The 21,064-nt window shown below is 49.1% G+C and overlaps 1 protein-coding gene and 1 long non-coding RNA gene across 3 annotated transcripts in view; both read right to left on the bottom strand.

Moving 5' to 3' along the window:
- Spock1 (sparc/osteonectin, cwcv and kazal like domains proteoglycan 1) overlaps nt 1-21,064 on the bottom strand; it is a 480,034-nt gene that overhangs the window by 96,696 nt on the left and 362,274 nt on the right.
- LOC147999964 (uncharacterized) lies at nt 14,136-15,845 on the bottom strand. The gene is made up of 2 exons (XR_015641433.1): nt 15,585-15,845; nt 14,136-15,451 (listed from the first exon to the last, which is right to left on the bottom strand). It is a non-coding gene; the product is annotated as an uncharacterized LOC147999964 (long non-coding RNA).

Genomic DNA, 21,064 nt, shown 5'->3' with positions numbered 1-21,064 from the left:
TTGCCAATATATGATCTGAATAGTTTCTTGGGGTAGATGTTAAGGAACGGGTCTGTAATGCACTCACCAAAAGACTGAGGGGAGGAGCTGCTACTTGCCGAGAGCCAGTCTTGGTAAGATGCTAAACAATGTGTGTTGGCCTATCCATCGGTCAACGATCAGTATAGGAAGAGAGAGGCGGGAAGCAGTGATGGGTGGAGAGATGTTGGCAACAAGAATTCCCCCAGAGGCGGTGCTGAAGAGCGCTGGGAATATTTGGTTGAGGACACAGAGACAGGCATGGGGGTCCTAAGGAGATGGGGCCGGAGGAGAACAGTGCCTACAGCTTCTGAAGGGAGAGCCTTAGCTCTCCCTGCTAACTGTGTGTCCTCAGGTGCAGCACGGCTGGCCAGGAAAGCCTCAGAGTCTGAACCAGGCCTTAGCCAGCCAAGGTCTAGACAGAGAGAGAAGCTTCAAAGCCCCAGGTACTCATTCCGTATTCTACCCTCAGCTCTGAGCTTCTCTGCGGATTCTCTTCCCCACTTTCAAAGTTAGAAAAGTTCAAACTAGTCCCCACCCCTTCCACACACTCACATACCCGACCCCTGCCCGGTCTCCATTTACATATTTTGATGTCAATCTGGAACTTGGTTAATTGGGCCAAAATCCATCAAGGGAGGGCAACTGTGGCCTGCAGGAAGCTAGCTGTTCTCCTTCCAACATGATTTGTGTTTCATACCGAGCGATTTTTTTTCAAACGCCACACTCTGGGAGAGGAGACGCTCGGGAATGGTGTGGATAAAACCCTGTCTTATGGAAGCGGTCTGGGCTGAAACATATGTGCCTCTGTTTCCGGGAATTCTGTGTTGCAGACAGCATGGCACCCCCATCCTCCTTTCCACAGATGATTAAGCTCATCAATTACTTTTGTCCATGTGCTGCGGGAGGATGTCACTGTGAGCCTCCCAGGGAAGCAATATGTCAGCCACTGCAGTCTTTGTACTTCCTGTTTCTTAGATGGCGGACGGGTGAAGCCTCCGGCCGGAGCTCTAGGATATACCAACCTGAGTTCAGCTCTGCCCAGATCTATTCTTATTCACTGTGGGAAATTTAACCCCTTGCCCAAGGGGAAGAGAAATAACTGCTTTCCTGGATGTCGTACAGCACGGTCTCAGCTAATAATTGATGAGGGACTACTATGTGCCAGGAAAGTGAGCTATTGGGAACGCACCAACAGCAATGAAACTGTGCACCAGGCTCTCGGGATAACATGGAGCCGACCCTTACCCTGTGTCCTCCAAAAGCCCTGGTGCTCAGCTACCTACAGGTAGATTCCTGCATGGAGGAGGGACAGCTACCTAGGATGATGATGAGGACTCACCCCAGGGCCTGGAGTATCACCAAGTACGTCATCCTACGGGAAGTGACCGCCAGCACATAGAATAGCAGGTGACGAGAGATGCTATGAGAGTCTTGGGGCTGAAGGGTTCCCTCTGTGGCTGCCTCACCTGCTCCCAAGGCAGTGGTAATACAAGAAACAGATCTAAGGGCAAGTGTGAAGAAGAGCCTAGAGGTTGCTAGAAAGAAAGAAAGAGGCAAAGTTCAAGCTTGGGGACAGCGTTCAGCACGGCTCTAAGGCCTTTGAAAGGTTTCACCTACCAGCACTCCGACACAGCAAGATGTCCTGGTCCTCAGGGTCCTGGAGACTTGGGGAACTTGGTTTAACAGAGAGGGGGGGAGAGAGAGAGAGAGAGACAGAGAGAGACAGAGACAGAGACAGAGACACACACAGAGAGACAGAGACACAGAGAGAGACAGACACAGAGACAGATAGAAAGACAGAAAGACAGAGACAGACAGACACTGGTGCCACTGAGGAAACAGATCCTGGTGAAAAAGGGACAATGCTTGCTTGCGCATGCAAGGGAGGCTCCCTCTTCACTTTCCACAAACAGCACTCGGTTGCAAGGGGGATAACAAAAACGACGGGTGATGGCTTGGACAAATCAGCTCCCGTGACCCTCATAAGGGCCCTCACTTCGTCAACCTAATGAAGGTGAGGAAGCTGCATGCTGGAGATGTCTCGGTTTATCTCCATACCCTCTGAAAACTGCCCCTCCTTGACCCTAGAGGCACGCCACTCAGGGCTGGAGAGGAGGGCTCTATGGCAGGGCAGAGCTAGGCCGCAACGGTGCCACACACTAGTGGAGCCTGGTTCTCCCTTCTGTCTACTATATGTAACAGTGCCTAATTTAAGGGCTGTTAAACTGAAGGACCATGAAATAAAAATGCTCATAAAGTGTTTAGCAAAGGGACTCCCTAGGTAGCCTGCCTCATCTTTCTGACCGAAAAGAAGCCCGTGTTTTCCTGTGCCACCTCCTGGGTTAATCTGACACCGGATGGCAGAGGATATCTGAATGCCAGTAAGGAGCCCCACAGCGGCTGCTGGAACTTTCTGGTTCCTCCCTTCATCCTTCCAGCCTCCTTCACTCTGCCCAATCGCCAGGTTTCTCCCCAGCCTCTACAAAGATTATAAGTAAGGGGCCATCTTGCCTGGCTACTGTTCACTGAGGCAGGGGCTGGACATCATACAAATATAGCACCAGTGTGTGACACTGCTCTAGTCAGGAAGGCTCCCTGAGCTGTGCATACCCAGCAGCTCTATAAGGACCCAATCTCCTGAGGGGAGTTAGATCTTAAAGGAGAAGCTCGCTTACAAGGGCATAAAGACATGAGGATACAGGGGCACGTATCAAAGCACTTGACTTCCAGTTCTTCATGGTTCTGTGACTTCAAACCCACCACACTGGGGGGAAGCTTCTTCCACACACCCAAAGACTGCTCAGACCATATCATTGTACCACCACCACAGGTTTAAAGGTTTGTGTCTGTTACGGTTTGGAGATGAAATGTCGCCCAATGGGCTGAAGCTTGGTCCTAATGCAATGTCAGAAGCTGGACGTTTGGAACCAACTGTACTAATTCTTCATTGATGCGTTAACAGGCAGATTAATGATGGGCTTCATGACTGAATAGATTCTTGAAAGATGGCAGAAACTGTGAAAAGTATCATCCAACCGGAGGAAGTGGCTATTGGGAGCCCACCTAACTTGTCCCCGGCCTTTTTCTCTATGCATCTCTGTTCCTGGATATGATGAAGTCGGTAGCTTTCTCAGCCACATGCTCCTGTCCCTATGACATTTTGCCTTGCCCACTGGTCCCAACAATACAGCCAAGTAAGGAGAGACTGAAATTTCTAAGACTCCCAGGATCCTGAGCCCAAGATCTTCCTCTCTTCAGTTGACTTTGTCCCAGAAATTAAAACCAAACCAACCAAACAAACAAACAAACAAACAAAAAAAAAAAAAACAACTAACCAACCAACCAAACAAACAAACAAAAAAAAACTCCTCACAAGCAGGTCTTACAATAGGAAATATCATCATCCCACCCCCACCCCCAGTCCAAATCTCTACTTTGTTCCAGCGCTGCTTAAAACAAGTTCAAAGTGTCCTCTGCGCCTCAAGGAAAACCGTTCCCAGTTGTGAGCCTGTAAAATCAAACAGAAGGCAAGGAGGTACACCTCCAAGATCCAGCCACACAGAATAAACGGTATTCGCAAAGCAAACATCTATCCCAAAGGAAGAAGTGAGCAAATAAGACAGAATCCAGGCTCTTGGCAAGACAGAGACCCATCAGGACAGACGTCAAATCTTAAAAGCTCAGAGTCCAGCATCCTATGCGCAGTATGGCAATAGTGGGCCTCCCAGAGCTTCAGGAAACTCCTGTTAGCATTCTAAGCTCCAACCCCACACAGCCGCGTGTGCTCCGCCCCACAGTTACCTGGCAACAGTCTGGTATGCTCCGCCCCAGTTACCTGGCAACAGTCTGGTATGCTCTGGCCCATAGTTACCTGGCAACAGCCAGGTAGACTCCGCCCCATAGTTACCTGGCAATAGCCAGGTATGCCTTACACTATAAAAGGGGTGCGTGCGTGCGTGGGTGAGTGTGTGCGTGCATGCATGTGTCTCTGTGTGTGTGTGTCTGTCTGTCTGTCTCTGTTGTGTCTCTCTCTCTCTCTCTGTCTCTCTCTCTCTGTCTCTCTCTCTCTGTCTCTCTCTGTGTCTCTCTCTGTGTCTCTCTCTGTGTCTCTCTCTGTGTCTCTCTCTCTGTCTCTCTCTGTCTCTCTCTGTCTCTCTCTCTCTCTCTCTCTCTCTCTCTCCTCTCTCTCTCTCTCTCTCTCTCTCTCTCTCTCGTTCCTCTTTTGCTCCTGCCTTCTTGCCCCTCTCTATCTGCTCATGGCAGGCCTCTACATCTCTTCCCCTCCCCTCCCCTCCCCTCCCCTCCCCTCCCCTCCCCTCCCCCCCTCTCTCTGGCTTTCTTTGCCCCTGCTACCCTCTCAACTACCCTCCCCATGCCCTGAATAAACTCCATCCAAGGTGGGGAGGGAGGGATGTCTCAGCATGGGCCCGTAGAGGCACCCCCTTCTCTCACACATCCATAGAACATATCCCTCCCTCACACCTTTCTCTTTTTATAAACACATCAACTCCAACCTGCAAGACTTTATCAAGTCACAGCCCACACTCACACAGCCCACAGTGGCTACACACTCTGGGATTTGCTTTGCAAGTAATGCCTGTTGATGTGTTTATAAAAAGATAAACGGGGCGGGGGGGGGGATATGTTCTATGGAGGTGTGGTGAGGTATGGGGAAAGGAGGTGCCTCTGGAGGCCCATGTTGAGGCATCCCTTCCCCGAGGGACCAGCTACACGAAGTTATAGTATAGAGTAGAGTTTATTCAGGCATGGGGAGGAGAGTTAAGAGGGTTGTAGGGGCAAAGAAAGGCGGGGGAGGGGAGGCAGAAGAGGAGGAGGACGAGGAGGGGGAAGGGGAGGGAAGAAGAGGAGTAGAGAGAGGCGGGCCATGAGCAGGTGGAGAGAGATGGGCAAGGGAATGAGGAGAGAGTGGGAGCAGGAAAGCAAGAACAAGAGAGAAGAGAGAAACAGGCAAGCAGCCCCTTTTATGGTGTCAGGCATACCTGGCTGTTGCTAGGTAACTGTGGGGCGGAGCATACCTGACTGTTGCCAGGTAACTGTGGGGCGGAGCATATCTGGCTGTTGCCAGGTAACTGTAGGTGGAGCTTAGACAGAATGCTAACACGTGCAGTATCAGCACCGTGGGGATTCCAGTTGCTTTCTTGGAGCTTAAAGAGTGGTGGCGCCACTACCAGCAATTGGGCAAGCATAAAACTGGCTAATATTTCCAGAGGCCTCTTGCGCCTCTGCCTGGTGACTCAGGGAGCAGCTACCTCCTGCCCCTTTGTCTGGTGTCTCGGGCTTTCCTCTAAAGTCTGAGTGGAAGTTGTCATAACCCCACAGCTCTTGCGTTTGGAATGGCTGTAGAATTAGCACCATGTGATCTCAAGGTCTGCTGCTTTGCTGCCTCAGGAACAATGAGGCAGCCATGATTGGGCCATTGTGAACCGTAGCTGGGCAGGCAGGGAGCAAAGCAGATTCCTGAGGCGGAGACACATAGGGAGGCTGGAAGGATGTCCTTGGCCTGTTCCCTGGGACCTTCATGCAGACCCAGACCTGAGCTAGTAGATTTCTAAAACAGTTTTGAGGCTTTTCCTCTATTGTTCTGATTAAAAACAGCTGGCTTCCTTTGCTTTTTCACGTGTGTGCATGTGCCCGCGCGCGTGCATGTGTCTTTCTGTGTTCCTCTCCGATCTGGCTGTGAACCGACCAAATCTTACATTCTTTTCGACTGCAAATCCCACTGTCAGGGTTTTACCGCTGCTCCGAATCCTCCCGTATCCGTTAAAACCATTCAAAACTTCCTCCAACATCCTCCTTAGAAGATTCTTCTGCAAGACACCCGAGGTCATGGACTTGGTAAATTCCACTTCCCATAAACCCCTAGGCCTAGGGCCCGAATGCCGTTCACCCGAGCTCTTTGCCATGTGTAATGAGGATAGCCTTTGCTCCGATTTCCAGAAGTGCGTCCTCCTCTCTCTCCATCTCAGACTCATTAGCATTCTGGTCACAGGTACTCAGCTTGCCAGTGAGACATTTTAGCTCCTTCCTAGTCTCTTCTGAGCCCCAGAAGAATTACCCACAATGCTCTATTTGCGGCCTTCCAGGCATTTTCTAGTTACCTCCTCCAAACTCTGCCCTTACCCAAATCCAGTTCTGACAAATATGGGGGCAGGGAGGGTGTGGTATCAACCTCCCTCTTGCAGTGGGAATTTTGGTATTTGTTCATGTTCTGTTGTTCTTAACAAATGCCCTATGCTCCATACTTTCTGATGAAAAAAAAAAAAAGGTATAGGTAGCAAGATCAGTAGCCCTGCTGGTTTGGTTTCTGGTTTGGAAACAGGTCATGTAGACGAAGGGTCAGCTAAGTGAGTGGCCCCGCAAGGACTAGTTCTCTGTGTGGCCAGTACCAATCCCTTCTGAAGATGTGAAGTTGGTGTCATTACCAGCCAATTGCATTTAGAAGCCGTCCCCTCTCAGAGCTGCCAGCATGAGGACTTTGGGGGATACCCTCAGACCTCATGTAGAGGTATGGTCATGATGTTGGGGGTGGGGTGGGGAAATACCAGAATCTTTAATGATAATGATCAGTATAGATAGAAGCTGAGGATAGCCCCTTTGAAATGTAAGTTTCTACACACACTCTGTGAAGCCTTGGGTTGAAAGGCTTTGTGGTTCTAAAACGGCTTCACATTTTGACTTTGGAAGGAATAAATCTCCGATGCCCATTTTCAATATGGCGGTCTTTGAGTCAAGGGAATTTCTAGAGGTGCTAGGCTCCTCCCTCCCCTCCCTGATGTCTGGCACCTATTTTGTTTCAGGACTTGTAGAATCAGAAAGGGACTACTGCCTGAAGTAAGGGGGCAGCCCCAACCCCTAAATTACTTTCCTGGGTAAAGCTTTGTGTTCTAGCCTGTAGAAGAGGAAATTTCTATCATTGGGGGTTTCTCGTCCCCAGTCAGTGCTCACTGGCAGATAGTGGGATGGAGCACTGGATCTCACACTAGGAGCCTGGGTGGTTTTTCTTCCTGACTTGGTCGTGATCTCACAAAGATGCAGAACCACCCGGAGATGGATCTGTCACTTTAACAACACAAACGAAAGCAAGACTTTCTCTAACCAAACACACGGATCCCGCTCCAGACAGGCTGCCACTTTCAGGTTCTTTTCCAGTGGTTGAGCTTGCCTCCGGAGCAGACAGACCCTGGGCTTCGAGAAGGCAGTTTCAAGTTCATCGTTTTGTCAGCATAATCGTCGCACAGTTTCTAAACTTCTTGCAGAGACACAATTAGCCAGCAGACACCTCTCTGAGGCCCAGAGCATCTTGCTTTAATATGTCTGTGTGAGGAAGAACAGCTCCCTGGGCTGTGCCTGTGGCCATCTCTGGCTTCTCTTCCTCTGTGGATCACACTGTGTCTCGCACGAAAGTACGGACTGCTCAGGGGCACCTGACCTTCTATTGTAGCGATGCTCAGTATCCTGCCAAACAGAAGCAGAGGGGAAGCCTCTCATCCAGCTCAGGTACTGAGTCTGAGCCCTTACCCCAGGCACTCAGTAGAGCTTGGCAGCAGATAGCAGAAGCCAGTCAAGTCCAGTTGCTGTGTAGAGTTTCATCTTGAAAGCATGAGACACCTCTCAAAGCTCCACGGTCCTCAGGCTGAGGGAGGAAAGGGGCCGCGGCATACAATGAATAGGCAGATTTCTTTTAAAGGAAAATGTCTTTGTTCCCTCGGGCTTTTAAGCAAAGAGCTTTGACAAGATGCAAGGCGAGTCTCCTGAGACTGTCAGGCACCTGTGCTCGTGGCACACTCTTTCTTTCTTATCCTACTCTCTGGCTCTGTTTCAGATACCAGTCTAACTCCCTCCCTTGCCCACATCTCTACATACTAATCCAGCTGCGGAACTGAGCCAGGAGCAGGAAACAAAGGTGGAAGGCACACAGCGCAACTGGGACCTCGGGTCCTCTGGGTGTCCTGTGCTCAATGGTCAAGAGTCAGGCAGGGATAAGGGACTCAGAGACGCTGGCCAAATAAGGCAACGTGAGCTACGCAGATTCAAATGATGCACTACTCAGCTTTCATGAGACGCCAGTTTGCAAGTCACTTCTTCATCTTCCTAAAGACTAACTCTCCTCTCCTCTACGCCATATCCCATCCCATCCCATTCTTCCACAAACACCCAATGAGCTCTGTGAGCTGTGAGGCGCTACGGTAGGTGCTGGAGATAGAAAGGCTCCTGCTAATCAGAGCTAAGCTGGGTTGCAGGTAGGAGGAGGGACGGGCGTGGTCCCCAGGCTTGCTCTTCTGCTGTGCTTCTGCGTGATCCCTGCTTACCGGAAGCCCTTCCTTCATGCAGCTCTTCAAGGAGCCTCCCCTAACTGCCCAGGTGAGACCATGTTCTCTCCTACAAGTTCCTCTCGAATGAGAAAGGAGGGCAAGGGGGCTGGGAGGGTCTGAGGGGAGCTGGTTATGCCGTAAGAGCTCAGGAGAGACAAACTTCCCACTCAAGACGATCCGGGAAGTTCCAGGCGAAGAGTATTGATGCATTGTGATGCGTGAGTGCATGCGTGCGTGTATGCATGTGTAGCCCTCCTGTATGCATGTGTGAGGGAATGTATGCATAGTAGCTGGACCAGAGTCATGGAAAGGAAGACATGGTAAGATCCAAGGCAGGGGTCAGAACTTAGGGAGCAGATAAGGACACTGTTCTCCAGTTTCCTGTGAAGAGTAGCCTGCAGTCAAATGTTGGACATAGAGACCAGCAAGGATGTCACATGGTGGCTTAGGCATGAGAAGATGGCGGCTCACGCCACTAATGGGACAGAGGCAATGATGACAAGGTTGGTTAGGGTTGGCTACAGGGGGCAAAGGGAAAACAAAGAGTCAAGATGACTCCAGGGTGCTTGACCTGAGTCACAGTGTCAGGGCACAGGGCATGGAGTCGCCAGCGAACTTGTGAAGGCACCAGGGTCAAGGAGATTCAAGAACTCGCTTTGGCCACATTAAGCACGAGATCCCCATCAATATCTAAGTGAATGACTCTAGCAGACCATCTGGGGCCACTCCAAACAAGTCCGGGGATGCTCTGGTTCCCTGAGGTTAAACCAGGAAAGGCAACCCTTTACAAACTGCAACAGGTTACAGAAGGCCAAACTGTTCAGTTACATCTCCATTCCAGATCCGTACCCTTCACTCATGCTTAGGCAAAGACGAACCTCTCCATGAATGTTAAGGACCTTACCCACAGATACGCAGATAGAGTCCTGCAACCTGGGGTGGTTGTGAGGATGGAGTTCGCTGATGGGCAGCCCCAGGCACAGGGTGAACTGGGACCGTGGCTAACTCTCTGCTTCCCTTGGGTGACAGGCCCTGATGGTGGGAGTGGACTGCAGTGGGATGCCGTTCTCCACTCCCGCCATTATTACCTGTGAGTTGATGCAAACCCCATGGGGGAGGGGGAGCCCAAGAGAATCCAAAGCAACACTGTTTTGAGTGACTGAAGTGGCAAGCCAAGAAAAATGACAGCTACGGCGATAAAAATGTGGGCTACAAGACGTGCAATCAAGGAAGGCTGTGAGCTGTGAAAAACCAGGCAACCCCAGGAACCTTTATTCCCACCCACAGCTGAACTACTCGGTATCAACAAAGCAGAGGAACCTGGGTGGGCGGGCGGTGGGCAGGCGGGAGTGAGGGCAGCCTTCATTGCCAGGTGGTGGAGTCATTCAGGGACTAGAGTCTGGGTGACTGTCAGACAGCACTGAGGATACCTGACAGAAGTCCTCTGCCTCTGTGAGAGGGTAATGGGGCTGGGATACCTGGGGACCTCCCTGAGGGGTCCTGCAGCCCACTCATCTTCAAGCTCTGTCTGTCTGCAGTGACCCCTGAGGTTGCTGGGTAAAACACTGCCTTTGTTTCCCTTACTCATACTCTTCCCTTTCTAGGCAGCTGTAATAAGACAATGACCGGGGCCCAAGACCAAAATAAAAACAAAACACATTTCCATGACAACCGCTTCCAAGTCAGGTATGTGGGAGTGACTGCAAGAGTTACTGTCTTCAGAATTGGAGACCTCTGTTTTCCCCTCCCCACATCGCCACAACCTGCTCAGAACTGGGGGGTCCAACCTCGCATGGTAGGGAAGGGAAACCAGGAGGTGTTGACTAGACAAAGGGTTAGCAAGAGCCCTTACCACTCAGAAACAATCTGTGGGTGATCCCGGAAAAAAACACTGGGGCAGCAAAACTGAACCTAAGAACTGCCAAGCTGGCCCATATTGTCACTTGTGTCCCCTTGCCTAGACGAGTCTGCAGCAAGATTCCTTGTAAGATATGTGTCACACACACATACACACACACACACACACACACACACACACGAGCGCTCTCTCTCTCTCTCTCTCTCTCTCTCTCTCTCTCTCTCTCTCTCTTTCTCTCTCTCTCTCTCTGACAGAATCCTCACAGATGACTCCGAATTGAGATTGTTTTGCTACCGGCTTCCGGAGTCAGGGTAATGTTCTTCCGTTTCAGACTAAGGGACTACAGAGGAGTTGCCAAGTCTCTTCTTTCCACCCTCTCTCTTGGTTGTCTTTTTTACTTCTCTCTTCCTCTGCATTATCTGAAGGAAGGGTTTGAGGACAATAGTCATCCCACAGGACTGGTGTCCTAACTGTGTCACAGTGAAGTAAGGCAGCAACACGGGGAAGACACAGTGTAGCTCGGTTCCTGGTACACATGGGCCATGTCTACTTGGTCAACGGGGAGGATGTGAGATGGAAGGGTCAACAGGGAGGATGTGAGGTGGAAGGGTCAACAGGGAGGACCTGAGGTGGAAGGGTCAACGGGGAGGATCTAAGGTGGAAGGATCAATGGGGGGGGATCTGAGGTGGAAGGGTCAATGGGGGGGATCTGAGGTGGAAGGGTCAATGGGGGGATCTGAGGTGGAAGGGTCAATGGGGGGATCTGAGGTGGAAGGGTCAATCAAGTGTGGTAAAGGTGGCTCTGGAGCAGACCCTGGTCTGGGATTCTGTGGGCAGAGTTGTCTTTGTTCAGCTCTTGGGGACTTGAGAAGAGTCTTCCCCTGAGTGGCTTCCCCGCTGTACATCCTGCAGACATGGATCTAGCACCGGATTGGCTAAGACAGCAAGAAAACAGGCTGCTACCACAGGGGGTCAAAGATGCCAGCAAAGCCCAGAGAACTCACTCATTTGCAAGCTCTGTAAAGTGTGGCCAGGGGGACTGAACAAGCACCTGAGTGAACAGCAAGCTGGGGTGAGGGGATGAGGCGCTAAGCCACAGACAGACAGACAGACAGACAGACAGACAGACAGACAGACAGACAGACACACACACACACACACACACACACACACACACACACACACACACTCGCACTGGCAGAACTGGCTGGCTGGGGCTTTATCCACTCCCTGCCATATCCTAGGCAGCGCAGTTCTAAACTCAGGCCCAGCTTGGCTTGACACAGGAACTCCCATACCTGACCGTTCTTGCAAAACGTTAACGGGATGAACTGCAATGAGCCTGAGCATCATTACAGAGAAAAGCTTGGGCATCTACCATGTTGGAGTTAGGAGTCAGGGCGTGGAATTACCAACGAGTAAAGCATTCTTGCCCCAGCTTAGGACTGCTGCAGAGGCTGTCTTCAATGAGAGGTCCCTGCTGCCTTTAACACCGCCGCTCCCTCCACTATTCATGTGTGTGGGAATTGAAGGCAGAAGAAAATACGGAAACCTGAGCCTCTCGGGAGACTGGAGAGGAGCTTGAGAAGGGGAAATAGAATAGACATAGGCACAGGGAGTGGATGAATGGAGGGAACCTGGTGGGGGAAGGGGAGGGAGAGGGGGAGGGGGAGGGGAGGGAGCAGGAGGGATCAAGTTGGAGGAAGACAGAGAAAAAGAGTACTGGGAGAGAGAACTGGAATCAGTTGGGGGTGGGGATACTGGGGGGTGTCTCTGGGATGAGCTACAAACCTAGAACAAAGGAAACTCTCAGGAAACTATGACAGGGACTCTTACATAAGACTCCCAGCAATGGGGATATGGAGCCTGAACCAGTCATCTCCTGCAAGACTTCCAATGGGGAGACTGGGACAACAACCCAGCTGCAAAACCTTTGCCCTACAATTTGTCCTACCTATAAGATTTCTGGGGGTAAAAATGGAGCAGAAATTAAGGAATGGCCAATTAACACCTCGACCAACTTGAGACCCATGCCATGAGAGAGTGTGCCCACCCCAGACACTATTAATTGTATTCTGCTCTTCTCGCAGACTGGGCCCTAGCATAGCTGTCATCTGAGAGGCTTCACCCAGCAACTGATGGAAACAGATGCAGAGACCCACAGCCAAACATTAGGCAGAGCTTGGGAAATACTACTGAAGAGGGAAGAAGGGATTGAAGGAAACCACAAGAAAATTTACAGAATCAACTAACCTGGTCCCATAGGGATCCACAGAAACTAAACCACTAAACAGAGATCATACATGAAACTGACCTAGGTCCTCTACACATACATAACAGCTGGGCAGCTTGGTCTTCATGTGAGACCCCTAACTGCAGGAGCTAGGGCCGTCTTTGACTCTGTTGACTGCCTCCGGATCTCTTTCTCCTAACTGGGCTGCCTTGTGTAGCCTCAGTAGGAGAAGATGTGCCTAGCCTTGGTGCAACTTGACAAGCTAAGGTGGGTTGACACCCATGGGAGGCCTCCACTTCCCTGAGGAGAAGGGGAGGAGCAGGGAAGGAGGAGAAGAGGAGAGGAAGGGGCTGGGAGGAGAAGAGGGAGAGGAAGCTGTGATTGAGATATAAATTAAATTAATTGGCTAATTAATAAAAACCACTATAGGCATATCTAAAGGGAGGTAAAAGGTTCTGAGAACTTGGTCTATATTAACTTAGCTTCTCACAGTGACCTTTTAACCTCGTTTGCAGAGAAGGAAACTGAAACACAGAGAGGTGGAGCTCTGGACAAGTTCTGCCCCATGACAGATGCGCCAACTTTCTCCTGTCTGCCTGTCTGTCTGTCTGTTTTATACCTAAATCACAATATGTTTCCATATCTGCTTTTTGCAGATATAGAGTGCAGCCTGAGAATAGAACCAGTAACCAGCAGGGGCCTAACACACAGTAAATGTGACTGTGACTCTGGAGAGCCACCTCAAAAGGTGAGCTCAAGGCAAGTTCTTGGCCCTTCCCAGGGGTGAGGACTTGGAAGCCTAAATGCATGGCTCTGGAACCCCTACAGAGTCAGGAGACAAAGCAGCCACTGTCAGGCACACGATCCCCCAAAGGGCCATCTGCCTTGCTCCTCTGTCACCTGCAGCATGCATGGCTGTGTCACACTAATCAGAAAGGCTACCCTCACCGGGCACCAGCCACTGGTTCTCCTCTCAAGACCCTTAGCCAGCCAGAACTTCACCTAGGAGAGCTTTCTCTGAAAAGGCCACCCGGTGTAAAGGTCACCAGGAGGCTTCCTCTGCAACATGTGCCAGTCCTTCCTGGCTCTTGTAAATGATGCTCAGTTACCAAGACCTCTCCCTCCAAAAGATGGAAATAAATGCCATCCTCACCACACGGAAAGCAGACATTGCACCCAGGAAGATGGGGAAACCCAAGACGTGCTTCAAGAGCAGTTTCTCCATGAAAGGAGACTCTGATGGAAAAATCACACATTTTCTATCTTTCAGTGTTGGGTGGAGGGAGGAAAAAACACCACATTTCCATCCTTCCATTACCAGACTAGAACAACGAAGTCTTTCTAGTGGATGCGGAATGTCAGCAACTGAACTGAGAACTGAGAAACAGGGGGGCTACTGCAAGGATAGGCCACTCCCTGGTCACACCCACAGGAGTGAGCTCAATTACTTAAGCGGCTGTAACGATGTATAATCAAAATACAAAAATCTACATACCGTAAGTCTACACTTCAAAGAGCTTTGGCAAGTATAAATACGTGCGTGCACGTGGAGAATCGTGACCACAATCCAAATATTTATCATCCCGCCATGCTTCAGGCTTTCCTCACACCCTTAGAAAACTCTCCTCCTCATTAGCTCTCTTCCCCACGACAGCCAGCCATTGATTTACCCTGCCAGGAAAGATTTAGCTTATGTTTTATGAAGTTTTTATTAATGTAGTCAATATATCCTATTCTGAGCCTGGTTTTTCGTCGCGTGATTGGTTTCATACTCGGGTACGTTGTTAGTGTATCGATAACGGGTGACTTTTTGTTTCTGGCTATTTTTTTTTTAATTCTACGGCGCCCCGGTTTGACTGTGTCTCTGAGAAGTTCAGATGCCAGAACTGTCATTTTTCAATGTAGGGGTAGCGGTAAGTCAGGTCTCATGTTAGGCCGGCTTTCTGTTGCTGTGACAAATTCCCAAGACATTCAGAGGAGGAGAGAAGGGTCATCCAGGCACGTGTTTTCAGGGGGTCCAGACCCTGGCTGGCTGGATTCGTTGCTTTAGAACCACAGAGAAGGATGACATCAAAGGTGCACACTCAGTTTCTCAGCTCGGGGTGACCAGAAAGCCCAGGGATAGGCGAGGGAGCCTTCATGCTGCCGTGACATAACTACTGTCCCCACCTCTGAAGGGCTCCATGGCCTCTGGACAGCACTGCAGTTGAGGACCAGGCCTTCAGCACTGCCGGCTGGAAGCCATCCCATCCGGACCAGCGGGAGGAACTCTGATTCTGAGGATAATCCTTCAAGGACTGATATAAGACTTTCTCGAGCAGATAGCTTAGCTATGAGAATTTGGGATAAAGGGCTTGGGCGCTGGTGCAGGGGTTCAGATGTGCGTTTCCTCTGTAGAGATGTGTGTCCCACGATGGGATCTTTCAACCCAAGACATCTCGAATTAGCCCAACACTCTTTGATAAGTGTATAACTCCTCGTCTTAAATTGCCTTTTGCATTTCAACGTGTTGAGCATCTGAACCCTATGGTCTGGATCTGAAAAGTGTGTCACTCCATTGAGGGGTCTAATTCTTCCCTTTGTTGCCGAGGCCACCTCTCGCCATAGCTTACTTGCTTCTAAAGAATCACCCTCTGCCTGTCGGGGCCTGGGGGTGTCCTGTGAAACCGTCAGGTGTGGATCTGATACTGCAGAGAGGGTCTGTGTTAGCTCCTTCCAGACCCGCTTTGTGCCTTCCTACTCAGGGCCATTTGAAGTCAATCTATTTCCCGTAGCTTGCCCCGGATAGAAACACGGGCTGCCGGTGCAGGCTGGGACGCCTATGGTGTGTGAAACACAGGACAGTTTCTCTCTCCTGCACGCCTCAGTCCTGTGCACGGTCTTCCGGCCTTTTCTGGGCCACGGTTGCACTCCCGTGTGCCTGTGGTCTCCTTCTTGCAGCGTCACAGATTTGCCTGTATTCTCTTTACAGCTTCTAAGCTGAGCCTCTCGAGTGTTCCTGAAATTCTGACTCACCACCAAGCAGATAAAAACAAACAAACAAACAAGCAAGGAAGAGAAAAAGAGCCTTACACTCGAAACCACCTCAAGCAGATGAAACTAGACTTATTGATGGGGCTCTAACCCACTTAGGACTTACAGAACTGTCTCCAGTCTCCCGACCACCATCTTTCCAGTGCTTCTGGGCTAGTTTGGAATTCCACCTCCCAAGGTAGGGGTCAGCATCCTACCCTGCCCTTCTCTCCTGAACCAGGATTTATCTTGAAGTTTGCAAGATCAATCATCCAAAATGATTTGTGTGTTATCGGTAGGACTTTCTACGGAGGGTTTGGGTACCTCCAGGCTATCATACACTTGGATACGTTCAGACACAGTCAGCTCCTGCAAGGCCATCGACACACTGCAAGAGGGAGACACATGGCGGTATTGGCACTCAGAAGAAACGGGTAATGTTCTCTGGCACGAGGGGTGCAAGGGGATTTACTGAGGAGACAGCACTTAGGTTGAGCCTTATGGGTGGAATTCCAGAAACACAGCGTCGCCTTTCACTGATAGGAGGCTGAATCTGTTCCCTCCCGTCATTGGGAATGACGTGCAAAGACCTGGGAAGTTGGCTGGGGTACTGCCGAGTGCCAGCTGCACTTCGAATTCTCAGAGTCACGGGTTCAAACTCTGGCACAAATGAATACATGTTAAAATATTATCATAAAAAGGTGCATGCGGTCTATCCTACTTTCACCTGCCATTCATATACCATCAGTCAGGGTATGTATTGGTTCTCCCTCAAGGGGACCCAAATGGCTGCTCTGGCCAGCTCTCAGCAGGAAAGGGTTAACCAGCAGGAGAGATAACGCCCTAATCCCACACATGGACACCCTTGCACATCCTATCTTGATGGATACATGCTATTATCTCCATTCTCTCTACTGGAGAGAGGTTATGGTTAGGGTGAGGTTAAAGGTCAAGAAGCTTTTCAAATGCACTCCATCGTATCTGGGTCTCAGGACCTTGTAGCACCTGGCTTCTCGGCCACTAGTGCATAGCCCATCTTTGGGAGAGGGCTCAGTGCCAAAGCAGTTCCTAGTGGCTTTGGAGAAGAACTTAGGAAAGAAAAATCATTCTTTGGGCTTTGAGAACTTTCCTGATGTGTGGTCTCTGAGCACCTCACTGACCTGGACTTGAAGTCTAGCATAGCCACTGGATCCTGGAAAGCATCTTTCCTCATTGTACATGCAGTTAGAGGTTTCTAAGCTTGTGGCAGAAAGCATTCAGGAGCCTCTGAGTTCAGTCATTGGTTCTGAATAAGACAATATGAAAATGCCCGACTTTTTACTGATTTCAGAAAGGGGGAAATGCTTTGGTGGAAGTGAGGGCACCACTGGAGCCATCACCTTCAATGGTCAAGTGTGGCACAGTTGGGTACGTTCTAACCAAAGCCTAATAAAGAGCAAGGAATTCCTTAATCCCCTCACATGGTGTCTAGGTCCTAATCCAAGGCTTAGAAAGGAGCAGAGTTGGGGTTGGGGATTTAGCTCAGTGGTAGAGCGCTTGCCTAGCAAGCGCAAGGCTCTGGGTTCGGTACCCAGCTTCCCCCCCCCCCAAAAAAAAGAAAGGAGCAGAGTTCCTTCAGTACTGACAATGTCTGAGGCTGAGCTGCTCTCTTGGAAAGCACTGAGAAGGAGGCATGGCTGTACTCCTGTGAGCAATATGTCCAAAGGGGAGGTTTTGTTTGCTCCCTTTAAAGAAAGCAACAATGTAACAGCTTGATTAAAGGTGTCTGTTGTGACGTAATTGGATTTGTAGCACTGTGCATGCTCGTTCTGCCCTGGGACCTTTCTGTCTTTTAAGCAGTTGGTAGATAGAGGTCTCATGTGCTTTGCCATTCACCTCGCCCGTCTTCTCATCTCCTGGGGTGGGGGGGGGAGGAACCAACCCTCATCATGCTCAGGTAAGGTCTTTATCAATAGCTTACTTGTGCATTCAGCAGAACTGGCAGCAAGACGGCTCCTTTTCCTAATGTGTTTCTAACAAAGGCATTAACTAATTACATGATGTTTTACCTGGGGACATCTACAAAGAAGAAATAAAAGGTCTATTCTTCATATGTCTGTTAAACATGTTTTTGCATAAAGAACATAGAAATAAGTGGCGCACTGATGACTCAAATTGCTTCCGTCTCTAACTTCTATGAGGAATCTGCATACCGAAGAGGTCTGAGTAAATCCAGGATTCTTTGCTGTGGATGGAGTATGAACATCTGTGCTTCCTGAAAATGTCACAATAACCATTTGGCCCAGTAGTGTATCCTAGAAAGCCAAAAGACAGTGTTATCTTGGCACATTGTAAAAGAAAAGGGACAAAGAAAACTGACGATTCATGGGTCCCATGTTCTGAAGAAAGTCTTAAGGATTAGGCCAAGGGCTTCAAAGAATTCTGTATTCAATGAACACTCTACCTTATTTAGGGGTTTCCTCTCTTTAATTAGACAACATTCTCAGTATAAAGAATCATCTTTTTCTCACGTCCCTATATGGGGTCCTGCTCCCCCTGCACCTTCTGCTCCCATTCCTGCTGGGGAGCTGGCTGACTGGCTAAGAATACTTACTGTGCAAGAAGACCCAAATTAAAGCCAGGCACTGTCTCCTGTGCCTGCCCAACATTAAGGGGTGGAGACAGACAGATCCCAGGAGCTCGCCAGCCAGTCAGTCTAGCTGAACCAGCATGCTTCAGGTTTAGTGACAGACACAGTTTCCAAAAACTGACGCAGAGGGTGATAAAGGAAAATATCAGTCATTTACATCTGGGCCTCTCCTCATCTGGTCTCCTCAAGCATGTAGCATGGATGCATGCACATGGTATATAAACTCACAGACACACACACATATGCACACACACACATACACACACATGCAACTCACATGCATGCATGAACACACACACATGCTTACATATGCACATGCACACTCACATGTACACAGACACATGCACACGTGTGTGCACTCACACACACAACACAAGGTGTTAAAGCATTCTTACACTGGCTCAAACTACTGCTACTTAGATGATGGCCTCAAAGAAGTTACCACATCTGAAGCAGAAAGGCTATTTTTGAAATGTACACTGTTAAAATGTGCCCGTCCTCTTTTCCTTTTATTAAAAGTCTTTTTCTTCATCACAGTGAAGTGGGGCTTGCAAGGCCAAAGCAGGCCACTCACAGAGCCTCATTAGCCCGGACAAGGACTCGAATAAGAGATGTCTTATGATTCAAAATGAGCCAATTAGAGGCCTTCCCTGAGGTCCAAACACAGGCTAGGTAGATTTCCTTCGAGCTGCTAATATGAAAACAAGGTGACTAAGGCTTTCGAATCCATCTTGTTAGCAAAGAGAAAGAGTCTCTCTGCAGAAGGCAGGACGAGCCAGCAGGCGAAAGGGTGGGAGATACACCATATTACTCACAGAGCTTCCCTAGCTCCCAACAAGGCCTTGCTGTCCCAGAGGACTCCCAAACCTTATGTATCAATCTACCAGTCTATATCTATATAGCTATATCCAGATATCTAGATAGATAGATAGATAGGTAGATTATAGATAGATAGGTAGATTACAGATAGATTACAGATAGATAAATGATAGATTATAGACAGATAGGTAATAGATTATAGATAGATATAGGTAGATAGATTATAGATAGGTAGGTAGATTATAGATAGATTATAGATAGATAGATGTTAGATGATAGGTAGGTAGGTAGATTATAGACAGATAGATTATAGATAGATGATAGATTATAGATAGATAATAGATGATAGATAGATAGATAGATAGATAGATAGATAGATAGATAGATAGCCAGCCTACTTTGAACTGTCCTGGATAAGCCCTCTCTCTCCCTACCAAGTGATTTTTGATCATCATTTTTATCATGGCAATAGAAAGCAAGTTACACACTCATGAGTAAATACCACTATTAATTCCAAAGTATTAATGGGGGCGGGACAGCAAAAAGACCAACATAGTTGGGAAGTCTCAAAGTGTATGTGTATGTATATGTGTATGTGTGCGTGCACCTCTGTGTGTGTGCTATGTGTATAAAGAGAGAGAGAGAGAGAGAGAGAGAGAGAGAGAGAGAGAGAGAGAGGGAGAGAGAGAATGGTTTAATCTAAGTTTGAGGTTCATAGTCCTGTCATTTAAAGTCTGAGGTATTATGATGACACAGCTGGTATAATAGAGCTTTTCCGAGGTTTTTATTTGCAGAGTAAAAGCTGTGACCCCAGCCAGACTGGGGTTCAAACACTGACTTTGTGACCCCAAGCTGCGCTGATCTTATTGCTGTCTCTCTACCAAGTCAATGAATACTTTGGAGCTAACACTGGTATTTTACTCATGAGTGTGTGTCCTAGTTTGCTGCCTCTTCCTGTGGCAAAAAAATGATGACTAAAAGTTACTTGGGAGGAGAAGGGCTTATCCAGGGCAGGAACACAAGGCAGGAACCGGAGGCAGGAAGGGGAGCAGAGATGAACAGACTTCACTGACTGACTTGATCCCTGTGGCTTTTTCACTTTGATTTTTTTTTGTTTTAAAATAAAACCCAGGATTAACTACTCAGTGTTAGCACTGCCCACAGTAGGTGGGGCCCTCCCACATCAATCATGATCAAACAAAGGCCCTACAGACTTGCCCAAAGGCCAATCTGATGGAGCCATTTTCTCAATTAAGGATCCCTGTTTCCAGATGACCTGAGCTTGTGCACAGAGACTGACCAGCTCACTGTGTTTTGAAAATCATTGAAACAACAAGAAATAAGGCACCACTTGGCACAGAAACTCAATGCAGAGCATTTAACAGAGACTTAGCAAGGACCACCTGCCTCCTTAGTACTGCTCATGCTGTCATGGTAGCTGCTGCAAGATGAGGCATTCGTCCGTCCTTTAGCTAGCTGTCAAATTTCAGATGGGCGCAGATGGGCTGCCTAATACTAAACCTACACTCCCAGCCTCCTTTGCAGCTCGATGGGGCCTACGAGGTAATTTTAGCTCACGGGACACGAACAGGTGAGGGAGGTGACTTATGAATGGTTCCTACTTTCCTTCCTGGTTTCAACTGGACTGGCTGGGCATAGCCATGCCTCGCCCATAGGCAAAGCGTCACTTCTGTAAGTACTGTGGATGGCAGAACACCAAGCTAAATGGATCCTGGGCAGGCCCAGTCTGGAGGCGGCGCCTCTGTTCTATGTTGCTTTTGAGAGAACTGGAAGCCAAACCTGACGCCCTGACGCCTCTATTTTATGTAAGGCTTTTGTCACAGAGGCTGGAGTCACTATCCCTGCGAATACACAGCTAATTATAAATACTGTTTACACTTACTCCTCGGGGAAGGCCAGTAAACAGGGCGGGGACGATAAAACTAGAGCAAAAAGTATTTAAAATAGCTGAAGGTTGCCACAGAAATGAGCTCTCATTACCAAATGACATCTGACTCCCTGAGACTAAGACAGGAAGTTGTAAATGAATATGGCCCGAGGGGGGGAAGGCAAACTGGGCCACCTGCCATCTATGGTGGCCGGACTCCTCCCGAAATCTTGAACTTCCTGATGTAGGAAGCAGAATCGCTTAGAGCCAG

The sequence above is a fragment of the Rattus norvegicus genome, chromosome 17, assembly GCF_021556685.1.
Source record: "Rattus norvegicus strain SHRSP/BbbUtx chromosome 17, alternate assembly SHRSP_T2T, whole genome shotgun sequence".
NCBI classification, from domain to species: Eukaryota; Metazoa; Chordata; class Mammalia; order Rodentia; family Muridae; genus Rattus; species Rattus norvegicus.
This window is presented reverse-complemented; position numbering and strand designations above follow the sequence as displayed.